This window comes from Eumetopias jubatus, unplaced genomic scaffold (genome assembly GCF_037043125.1).
Source record: "Eumetopias jubatus isolate StellerSeaLion01/CBP00866 unplaced genomic scaffold, mEumJub1_p1.0 scaffold_6, whole genome shotgun sequence".
NCBI classification, from domain to species: Eukaryota; Metazoa; Chordata; class Mammalia; order Carnivora; family Otariidae; genus Eumetopias; species Eumetopias jubatus.
The window spans coordinates 93,577,720-93,590,558 of NW_028274812.1; the positions used below are offsets into that span (position 1 = coordinate 93,577,720).

The 12,839-nt window shown below is 35.6% G+C and overlaps 1 pseudogene; it reads left to right on the forward strand.

The window, feature by feature from the left end:
• Nucleotides 1-266: 266 nt before the first annotated feature.
• On the forward strand, nt 267-2,036 carry LOC114204542 (heterogeneous nuclear ribonucleoprotein K pseudogene; annotated as a pseudogene).
• The last annotated feature ends 10,803 nt before the right edge of the window (nt 2,037-12,839 follow it).

The window sequence follows — 12,839 nt, forward strand, 5'->3', positions numbered from 1 at the left end:
AAGAATTTTTGTTCTAAAACCAATTAGAATATGTGCATTAGCTTGATGTGTTTCAAAATTTCAATAGTTCATGATTATGTTAAAATAAAAATATATTAGACCAAATTTTTTATTAGATTAGGCATATTTCTCATCGATTATTTTCTCTCCCTATCATAATGATACTTCACACCTAAAGATTCTATTCATGTAATCTTGTCAGTGAAGTTTCTAAAACATTTTCTAAGAGATTTAAAATATTTATGTATCGGCAGACGCCATTATCCTCTGTTTCTCTGCTGCAGCAACCTCGACGTCTTGCCTACGTCCCTTTTTCTTGCGACCTATAGGCTACTGCAGCACTAGGGTGTCAGTTGGTCCCGCCCAGAACACTTCAGTTCTGCTCTGCAAGGATATATTATACCACATTGGTGTATCCATTTAATACAAGAAAATGGAAACTGAACAGCCAGAGGAAACCTTCCCCAACACCGAAACCAATGGTGAATTTGGTAAACGCCCTGCAGAAGATATGGAAGAGGAACAAGCTTTTAAAAGATCTAGAAACACTGATGAGATGGTTGAATTACGCATTTTGCTTCAGAGCAAGAATGCTGGGGCAGTGATTGGAAAAGGAGGCAAGAATATTAAGGCTCTCCGTACAGACTACAATGCCAGTGTTTCAGTCCCAGACAGCAGTGGCCCCGAGCGCATATTGAGTATCAGTGCTGATATTGAAACAATTGGAGAAATTCTGAAGAAAATCATCCCTACCTTGGAAGAGGGCCTGCAGTTGCCATCACCCACTGCAACCAGCCAGCTCCCGCTCGAATCTGATGCTGTGGAATGCTTAAATTACCAACACTATAAAGGAAGTGACTTTGACTGCGAGTTGAGACTGTTGATTCATCAGAGTCTGGCAGGAGGAATTATTGGGGTCAAAGGTGCTAAAATCAAAGAACTTCGAGAGAACACACAGACAACAATCAAGCTTTTCCAGGAATGCTGTCCTCATTCCACTGACAGAGTCGTTCTTATTGGAGGAAAACCTGATAGGGTTGTAGAGTGCATCAAGATCATCCTTGATCTTATATCAGAGTCTCCCATCAAAGGACATGCACAGCCTTATGATCCCAATTTTTATGATGAAACCTACGATTATGGTGGTTTTACAATGATGTTTGATGACCGCCGTGGACGTCCTGTGGGATTTCCCATGCGGGGAAGAGGTGGTTTTGACAGAATGCCTCCTGGTCGGGGTGGGCGTCCTATGCCTCCATCTAGAAGAGATTATGATAATATGAGCCCTCGTCGGGGACCTCCTCCACCTCCTCCTGGACGAGGTGGCCGGGGTGGTAGCAGAGCTCGGAATCTTCCTCTTCCTCCACCACCACCACCTAGAGGAGGAGATCTAATGGCCTATGACAGAAGAGGAAGACCTGGAGACCGCTATGATGGCATGGTTTGTTTCAGTGCTGATGAAACTTGGGACTCTGCAATAGATACATGGAGCCCATCAGAATGGCAGATGGCTTATGAACCACAGGGTGGCTCCGGATATGATTATTCCTATGCAGGGGGTCGTGGCTCATATGGTGATCTTGGTGGACCTATTATTACTACACAAGTAACTATTCCCAAAGATTTGGCTGGATCTATTATTGGCAAAGGTGGTCAGCGGATTAAACAAATCCGTCATGAGTCAGGAGCTTCGATCAAAATTGACGAGCCTCCAGAAGGGTATGAAGATCGGATCATTACCATTACAGGAACACAGGACCAGATACAGAATGCACAGTATTTGCTGCAGAACAGTGTGAAGCAGTATGCAGATGTTGAAGGATTCTAATGCAAGATATTTTTTCTTTTTTATAGTGTGAAGCAGTATTCTGGAAAGTTTTTCTAAGACTAGTGAAGAACTGAAGGAGTCCTGCATCTTTTTTTTTTTTTTATCTGCTTCTGTTTAAAAAGCCAACATTCCTCTGCTTCATAGGTGTTCTGCATTTGAGGTGTAGTGAAATCTTTGCTGTTCACCAGATGTAATGTTTTAGTTCCTTACAAACGGTGGGGGGGGGAAGGGCGTGCAAAAACTAACACTGAAATTTTGAAACAGCAGCAGAGTGAGTGAATTTTAATTTTTGTTCATTGTTGGTGGTTTAAAAGAAAAAATTCCCCCCATGTAATTATTGTGAACACTTTGCTTTGTGGTCACTGTAACATTTTGGGGGGGGGTGGGACAGGGAGGAAAAGTAACAATAGTCCATTTGTCCCTGGCATCTATTCAGAGCAGTGTGCAGAGTGTAATGCTCTTTTGTAAGAAATGTTTTATGATTTTTAAAATAAATTTAGTGAACCTATTTTGGTGGTCATCTTTTTTTAAGACAGTCATTTTTCAAATGGCTGGATCCCCAACCCACCCCAAACTAAACACTAAGTTTGATTTTCAGCTCCTCTGTTGGATATAAATAAATGCATCTCTTCTTGGACATAGGCAAAATATCTTGGCTAATTCCATTCTGGTGATTTCTTGATGATTTGAAAGTCTATTGCTTGGGAAGAAATTCCATCATACACATTTATGCTTATAATAAGCTGGGGATTTTTTTTGTTTGCAAATGCTTGCCCCTACTCTGCAACAGTTTTCTATGTTAGTAATTGTGAATGGAGAACCAAGGTGGGGAGCAATACTACAAATTGAGTAATGGTATAAGTATAAGTATATGCCAGAAGCCTAATGGCAGCAAGTTTTATTAATCAGAATAATACTTGGTTATGGAAGTGACTGATGCTAAATAAATTCTTCTTATCTTTTATTAGATAATTTTTCACCTATAGACAAACTGTCAGCCTGCTAGTGTCTATTAGTTAAACTTTGTAAAATATATATATATTCTTGTTTTTTTCCAATGTATGCAAATTGAAGGAAAAAGATGTACCATTTCTCTGTTATATCTTGGATTATGTAGGAAATGTTTGTGAACAATTCAAAAAAACGATGAAAAAAGTTCCTGTGGATGTTTTGTGTAGTATCTTGGCATTTGTATTGATAGTTAAAAGTTCACTTCCAAATAAACAAAACTCCCATAATACTAGATTTGATGTGTACCCAATTTGAACAAGGGTTGGTGACTACCTGTAAAATTTGATCAAACGTTCCTCTTGTAAGGAAATACAGTAATCTTAAATTAAAAAAAATATTTATGTATCTTAGTTTTTGTGTGATTTTCTTAAAGTTGTATAATTCAAATTTTTATGTTAACCATCTTTATGAGCTATACATTTTCCCTACTTCTTTTCTATCACTTCCTAATTTTCCTTCCTAGATTATATCATCTATGTGATTGTTTATATGTTGGGAAGATATGAGCAAAAAGTCCTATCTATGAACTTATTTTTCACTTCAGTACTTAGCAAAATGCCTTTTCATGGTATCACTCGCATTTGCTAACTAAATTAATGAATCAATAATCACCAATTCTATTTTCATCCTGTATATTGTGTTTAAAATTCTGGGTTACAGATCCTTTCAGAAGAATCTTTCTTTGGTCAGATCCCTGTAATCAGCTGGTGCCATTTTCCTTCCTCTCCCCAGGGGTCCTAATGAACATTTTTTATTTCTTAGATCATAATAATATCATTAGGGTAATAATGGTACCACTTCTTTAGGAACTTTTATTTGGAAAACTTCTGTAGTAATTCAAATATCCTAACTTTCTGTTGATCTTCAAAAGCATCTACTTTTCTAAAACTGATATAGTGACCAAAATGCTATAAAGTTTTGAATATTAATGTATCTTAAGAATATAAAGATAAAATTAACCCATATTTACTTAATTTTGACCTCCAGCCTTTTTTTGTAAGATATTTAAACCACAGAGGATATAAAACCTTTTTACAAGGCCACTCTTGATTTTTAAAGTCCTTTAAGAAAAGTTAAGAGCCAAGACAAACCAATTGCTTCGTTTCTGGCCAGCTGAGCAGGAATAACCAGAGGATGGTCATTAATCATCAACAAATTAGAAAGAAATCACTGTGCCAAGTCAAAGGTAAAATCAATTACAGTGACAATTAAAGTACTCAAACATCAAGCTCAAAGCCCCTGTGGATAATAGACAACCTAATACGACTTTATAGGGAATTCAAGCATAGACTTTTCCATAATGCTGAAATACAAAAGCAGATTTAATGAAAGGATATAGAGCAATAATTGATATGTTAAGAAAAAAAAGCCTCCTATGGCAATAAAGTTGACAGTGATTTGCCCCATTGTTTTACCAATCAATGATTTATATTGCAGAAAGTAGTGGTAAGTACATATTGATTACAGTTCTTTTGCTGCAATCACATCTTTGTGAAGAAAATTCCATGCAGTGTGCTTTGATGTTGGCATCCAGCACCAAGACAAAATAAGTTTGCACAGTGTTACAGAACTAAAGGACAACCTTATCACTTTATGCTGCCAACCGTTTCTTTCTCTTTGCTGACCTTCAGATGAAATCACCCAAGTAAGTCCAGAGAAATGTAGAGTTTTACAGATCTGTACATTTTCCCAGATGAGTTATATTGTTATTCGCAGTTCTCCTACAGTCAACCAACATGAACATTTCTTCTAAAATTCTGAAATAAGGTAAAATTTTCCCCAGTGAGGTCAGGAGAGAGGCAAGGCACTTGTTTCTGCTTAGTTGTTTAGAAGAAGATCAGGAACATTCATATTCAGTTTGTCACAGCTAAAATATGCTGCGACTTTTCTTCCATTTAATCTACCCTATGTAAGCATTTTCCTAAAAGACATAACATTTCAACAGCATTTGGTGAATTTATCACAGATCTGCTAAGAAAATTAAAATAGCTGTAATTCTAGTCTTATTACTGTTTTAGTGACTGATCACAGATTAGTCATTTAACCTTTTTTCTTGTAAATTTTTTAATCTCCAAAGTGGAAAGAAAAGATCATTTCTATGTATTAAGCAAAGAGGTTGAATAGATTCTTGATTCTGGAAATCATCTTAAGATAGTAATTGAAAAATACTGTATTATTCAAATATACAGTACATGTAAATTTACTTGAATATATCAGTAACAGAATAATACTAATTCCCAAATTATCAGTAGCCAGTAGTTACACATGACTCAAAACAGTGTTTTGAAAATCAAAAACCCTTGTGCTTGTTGTTGGCATCATTTTAATTCATTTTGTACTTTGGTAACTCATTCCATGGATAAAATTCCTTTTAAAGACAAAACTATTCTTCGATTTTGCTTACTGAGAACTTAGCAATGACCTTGATATTCTCAGTTTACCATTACATCACTGACTCAATGATCTATCCAGTACCTGCAGATCTCCACACTCCCTAAGCTCTATTCACCCAGTGCAACAGTAGTTGAATCTCTCCCATTTTGTGACAGTTTCATCTCTGTTTTAGCTACTCATGAGGGGAGAATGTGTTTGAAAATGTCTCAAGTAGCAGCAGACGTTAAGACCAAGCTTATTTTTGTCCTTGTAGAAAAGAAGCTCATTCAACCACATTCTGAATTAAATGCACTGGAATTCCATTGGGTTCCATGGCATGCATGAGCAAGCTATTTTACACATATTAACTCACTGACTTTAACCCTAAGAGGTAGCTGACATTGTCACAACCATATCACAGAGGACAACACAGAGAGGTCAAAGTCTTGTGCAAGACCACTCATCTCATGTCAGAGGTGTATGTGGACCTTAAGTCTAACTCTAAAACTCATTTTCTTTCTTCTTACATGAATATAGCTCATCATGAAAATGAGAAATAATCACTTTTATGTTTCTACTAGTAAATATTAACTCTGGATGGTTTATAATAATCCTCAAGACCTTTCTATAATTAGAAAAGACCTAGTACCAATCTTAAGCTTGTTTTATCATTCTGCAACTAGATTGGACATAAAATTACCTCCCTACACAGCCCTTCAAATAGGCAGTTTACAAAATAGGGGTACAGATAATATAAAGAAACCTTTTAGTCATTTAACAGATACTGATTGGCTATTAATACATCATAAATGTAATAAATAAGTAAATTACATAACATGTTAAAAGATGGTAGGTGCTCTGAAAATAAAAACAGAGCAAAGTAAGGAGGGTTGGGAGTGGAAGGGGAGGTAGCAAAGAAAGGGCATGATTCAGTGCTTGGGTCAAGATAGTAAAGGGATGGAGGGAGGAGGGAAGTACAAGAGGAGATGAGAGAAGAAGCAGAGGTCAGATAGCATAAGGACACCATAGCCTTTGGCTTTTACTCTTAATGAAGTAAGAAGTCAATTCAGGGCTCTGACAAGAAAAGTAAGATAATCTTATTTATATTTCTAATAATCACTCTTGTTGCTGAATCAATGGAGGGGAAGCAAAGGCAACACAGGCAGAAAAGATAAAAATGGTAAGAGGCTATTGTCCAGGAGACAGGTGATGGTGGCTTAAATTAGAGGGTAATGGTAGAGGTGGTAAAATGGACTTGGGTTTTCATATAATGTCACTAGAATTTCCTGATGGATTGGATATGAAATGTGAGAAAAACACAAGAAGGAGGACGGCTCCAGGGTTTGCTTTGATAGTGGGAATGATGGAGTGCCAGTAACTGAGATGGGTAAGGATGCATGCAGACCAGCTCTGGAGTGTAGATCAGGAGCCTAGTTTCAGGAGTCAAGCTTAACATCCAAGAGGAGATATTAAATTGGGCTATGTATACAAATTCAGGAGTTCTGAAGAAAGATCTGGGCTAAAGATAGAAATCTGTGAGTTATCATATAGATAGTGTTTAAAACCATAAATCTAGGAAAAGTCATGAGGGGAGTGAAGAAAAGAAATGAACTTCTTTGTCATTATATTTATAGTAAGCATCTTACATTCTTCTGGTAGAGATTTAAAGCAAGACTGTTTTATTTTGGTTTGTTTTATGGAATGAGACAAAAGTTTAGTGACTGGGGGTCTATATGTAATTATTTCTAATTTTCCTTTGGAATAAAAATCTTCACAGTTCAATGACATATAAGCTCCTAATTGAAAACTCAAGCTCTCATATAAGCTTTCAGTCAACATCAATGTATTAGTACTACTCTGATAGTGCTAATAGTGAAAATACAAAAAGCCTGTTTCCAAAAGTTGGATTTCTATCTCAAAGATGCTGTTAATGCCCAATAGAAGTATTTCTAAGAGTTTAGCCTCTCTGCCTATAGAGGAAAATCTCATAATAAGAACTTGAAACATAATAAAATTGAAATTTAAAGAATATCCTTTTATTTTCCAGTAAAGGAGAAGAAATAATGGTGATTTAAACATCTTCATATAAAAAACACAGAGCCTTTAAACATGCAAATTGAAAATGAAATATAGAGTAAATGCTAATACCTCACTTTTCCCCCCTGACAAGCATTTTCTCCCATATTCATTTTTAATGTCAGAGAATTCACAGAACTAAGATCTTTATTCTAAACTTCCAGAGCTTTCCTGAGCAAGTAATTATGTAGGTATTTGTCAGAAACTGAACTTAGGAATTTAAATTCATATGTAGAGTACAGTTACATAGATTTTACTATCACCCTACTCCCCACCCCCATCCTCTCAGGGTCAGGCATCACTCCAAACCAACCCTTTTTCCTTTAAGGTTCAGAGACAGGATTGGGGAAATTATAAAACTCAGTAAAAGTAAAGATGTGATAAAATAGGCATGCAAGTATATAGCTAGTAGGCATATAAGCTGATTCAAGCTTTGTAGAGAGAAAACTGGCAGAGAGGTCCTAGAGCTACTTGCCTCTGGTCCCTTCTGTGTTCTCTGTTTTCCCTCAGTTAGCTCCTGTCCAACTGTCCTGAGCTGATTTCTATGGTGTCTCTGGATTAGATAATGAGCAGAATAGAAGTCAATGGAGTACAGTTTGTCTTTCCATCAAGCCATGATTTTTCTAACTCCACACTATTTATTTTTTCTAAATATTGTGCAGGTTTCTTTTTTTAAGTAACTGTATATACCAGTCAAGGTGCCCGCAGGAAACAGATGGCATATTCAAACTGGATAATTTGAGGAGAGTTTAATAAAGTAACTATTTAGAAACCACATAGTTTTTTGGATTAATTAAGACACCAGCCTCACTTTCTCTCCACCTTTTACCTCTGAAACCATGGAGAAGGGAGATCATGGATGCACAGCAAATGAGTTAAATGCCCAGACAAGCCTGGCTACATAATCTGTGGATCCACAACAAAATGAAAATGCAGGGCCCCTTTTTTGAAAACATTGTTAAGAATTTCAAGACAGTGACAACAGAACATTAAATCAAGGGCCCTGCCGAGTGTGGGACCCTGCGCAACTGCCAAAGTCATGTGCTCATGAAGCCAGTCTGTTCCCAGGACATCCAAAAGAATGAATAAAAATATAGAGGACTCTGAAGGGCAAATGAAGCTACCCAACACACATTGTGTTACTTTGGTTAGGTTTTTTAAATATTCTAGACCACAGTTTACTTGTCTATACAGTGAGTACAACAGTACTCCACATTGTTATTTTGAGAATTAAATGAGATGGTACATGCAATTTGCTGAGGCCAGTGGCTGGCAAAGAAAAAGTGGCCAAAAAAAATCAGCTACTACTATTTACCTTAACATTAACACTAACTTAATATCAATATGCAGAGAAATATATTCATATGTAGTTGTCCTGGATAAGTTATGCAATTTCCATCATTTTAGAAAAATACCAAATGTGTTTAGTAGTTTTGGGGGGGAAATTTTTGTATTTACAGAAATTTGAAGAATCCATGAATGTATGACTAGTGAATATACACTCCATAAAAATGAAAAAATTTTCTGTCATATGGCCATCTTCTTAACACTGAGGATAGCAATATTTCATATAGGAATCATAAACTTTTTTTGAGAATCCGTGACTGAAACTTGAAAAAACTTCCCTTCTTCCTACTCTTACCAAGATTCTCTTTTTGTGAAGTCCATAAAAACTTCTAAACTATACCGTTTCTCATCCCTGCAGCCCCATTGATCTCCTCTGGCTATTCTTGAGGTCTTAGTTTTGCGTCATGTGTTTTCTACAGGTATTAAGTCTAGCCATGCCTGCTCCTAGATATATGTGTTAATTATAAAGCCAGACAGGTCTCAGAGAGAATTCTGGTTTTGCTGATTACCAGTTGTTTAACTACAGACAAAACTTCATGTTCTTCATCTATAATACTTGAGAATCAAATTCTTTATATTGAGCACAAAACCTAACACATAGGAGGTACTCAATAACCTAGTTCTTTTCTTCTTTTTTTCCTGTAAGTCTTTCTACCTTTATTTTAAACTCTTGGATGGAGCAATAATTTGCCTTGCGTAAGTGTCCTTATTCCATTCAACTGCGCTTTTCAAGACATGCTATTTTTACAATGATAATATATAAACAAATGTAAACAGAATCATTTTTCATCTTTACTAAACACAGTGAAAAGAAATGAGACATAGTAAAATAATGTTAAACTGCTAATAAAGAGCTAAGACCAGAGATTTATTTCTGCCACTGACTGCGTGGCATATGGAAATCTAGTTCTTATAACATTATTGTGAATAATATGATATTGACATAGAAGTTAATTTGTGAATTGACTTTTGTCTACAAACTAGGAGATCTTACTTAGCTTTCTTCCCCAACAATAATATATGATGATCGATGAAAGCATAATATTTTTATTTTCTCCTACAGGTGCACAAAAAAGAATGTGTTGTGTCATAGCAAAACTTGGTTGACCACGTTAACTCTGGCTTAACTCAAATTACTGTAAAATCACAATTATTAAGAATCAAGTCTGCATAGGAAAGCAACAGAGTTTGGCCCCCTTTAAGCCAGAGTTAAAATATTTTTGTATTTTCTAAAAATGCATTTATTACTGTACATTATTTAACCTTTTCCAGATGATTCAGGGTATGATGGCAAGCCTTAGTGACCGTACTATGCTATAAGCACTAGTGCTCTTGGGAAATATAAGATCATGAGCTCCTTTTGTCTTATATGAAAGGGCCCAAACAGTTGGTGTTCTCTCTCTCCCCACCCCCGTTTCTCTGTGTGTGTGTGTGTATGTGTGTGTGGTGTGTGTGCTGGAGGAGAGGCATCTGCCTTTAGTGTTATTTATAATTAATTTTGGCTATTTTTAAATTGTTTCCTTTCTGGTTCTCTGGCCATATGCTGAATATTTGAGTTTTTGACATGTTATACAACTTAGAACAAAATTAAATTAATGTTAATTACTTTAAGTATATAACCAAAAGATTCTGTTTTATTTAAAAAACTTGAATAAAGTAAAGGAATATCTCAAGTTAAAATAACAAACTTAAATCCTACTAAATCACCAATTTAATCTAACATATTGCTTCTCTATCCAACTTAGGTCTCTGAGTAATAAATGGTATGATTTTCAAAAGACTAAGCAGAAAAAAACTGATGATTACAAAACACAAAAATAAATATACCCATGTACTGAATGTATAGATTACTTTCACTATATTACACACAGTAACTAAGATTAGAATTCCTAGCTGAAACAGGAACATTTGCTATCTCCTTGTTGGAAGCTCCCTAGAAGACAGAACAATATGCTCCCATGTACTATCTGATTTTTAAAATGGTAGATTACAAGAATTTTACATTATAAAGGTTCTTTTTCCTTTTCTTTTTTCCTGGCAGGCTTACAGTAGTCCTAATATATTATACCTGATTCTTTTTACTGTTCTGATTCAAGGTCACTCCATAAAAAATTTGCATTGCTGGCATACAAAAAGTTGAAGGTAGTTGCTGTCACCTTGAATAATTCTGCACATTTCTCTTTCTTAAAAAAAAAAAATGTAAAGTGGCGGTGACTTTATTTTGCACTACTCTACTGAAGATTAATACTATACTCTGAAATTCTTGAGAAAACCCATTTTCTAAAATGATCTTGCCTTGTTGCAACAAAGAAAAAACTAAAATCTTCACACTGCATGGGAGGTGCAGATGGATAAACATAAGAAAGGAGCCCTTGACCTCAGCAGCAGAGCGTGGACATTTCCAAGGGGAGGTTGAAAAGACAGATGGTTAGTTCGGCTTCATGTCTAAGAAACATGTGCTGCCTTGAGGTAAGCAGGGATCTTTCCATGAGAGGCCACTTTTGGTTTTAGGCACTTCCAATTCTTCTAAAAACCTCTCAACAATTTACACAGCTATTTTTACTTTATCTTCCCTACCTCAATTTTGATGGCATTTTACTTAAAGGATAATAAACTTGTTTCATGTTCAACCCAAAATCTTTGTGTATATCACTCTTTCTTCAGAGTTCAGCTTGCATAAGCCACCATGCAGTGTCCCACCCGATTGCCATGCTTCACTGGGAGCACACATTTTCACAATAGTGAAATGAAGTACATTCTAGACTGTTTTTTATCCATTTCTAGAGCTGCTAAGCTAACACAAGTCCTAGTAACATTGTTTCTCTCTGAAAGTGTTCCAGTTGCTCTCTCTACTTCCAATATAAACTAGCCCCTACTATCAGATAAACAGCAACAAAAACATAATTCCTTTAAGCATTAGTGTTACTTTATAATTTATCTATTCAAAAATATGTACCCAGTTCAGAAAGGTTCAATAAACAATGGTATGTTCCAGGCACTGTACCAATCATATAAATAAACTATAATACAACTTTTAAGTATATTAAGTAAGAGTTATTTCTTCCAAATATAAATGTAGCATCAGTGGGGACCTAACCCAACTTGGAGAAAGTAAGAGGTATAAGAAAAGGGTTCCTAGACTTGGTAACATGTGAATTTTAAGAGTAGTAACAGTTTGGGCCAAAACTGTCAAGATTTGATCCTGTCTGCTTTTCCAGTCTAGTCTCCTATACCACCTTTCAGTGAACTATATGCTCAGACAATATCAAACCATTAGAGCAGTTCTTTCTAAACATCTTGCTGTTTCACATTTCCAATTCCTCATTCAGGAGCTCTTATCTCTACTTTTCACTTTCTTCCCAGTCCTCCCTCCTTTATTTTCCCTCGCCTACTTTTCCTTCAAAATTTCACGAGATATAACTGCCAAGATTATACTGCCTGATATCTCAAGTTGAGATAAAAACAACAGTCCTGTATTCTCCAATAATACCCTGTGAAAATCGCCTTTATGGTACATATGACAATATATTGGACTCATCTGTAACATAAATTAATAGAGGATATGATCCATGTGATATTCTATTTCAAGCAGTACCTATATTCAATAAATGTGTTTTTTTAATGCATAATAGTTAGACCTAGCAAAATACCAAAAAGGAAAAAAAAATACTTAGGAATAAACTCACCCATGTAGACCAAACACTTGAACAGTAAAAACTATAACACATGGCGGAAATAAATTAAGGACAAAAATAAAGAGACATCTCATGTTTATGAATTAGAAGACTTATTATTATTAATTCAATACTACCCAAAGCAACCTACTGACCAAATTTAATTTCTATCAAAATCCCAATGATGTTTTTTGCATAAACAGAAAAATCTATCATAAAATTAATATGGAATCTCAAGGGACCCTGAATAGCCAAAATAATCTTGAAAAAGAGGAGCAAAGTTGAAGATCTCACACTTCTTGATTACAAAGCTTATTTTAAAAGCAACATTAATCAAAACAGTATGGTACTGGCATAAATAATGACATATACACCAATGGAACAGAATACTGATCCCAGAAATAAACCCTCGCATGTACGGTCAAAGGATTTTTGACAAGGATGCCAAGACCATTCAATGCAGGAAAGAACAAATGGTGTTGGGAAAATCGGGTATCCACATGCAAAAGTATGAAACTTATCTTGCCCAA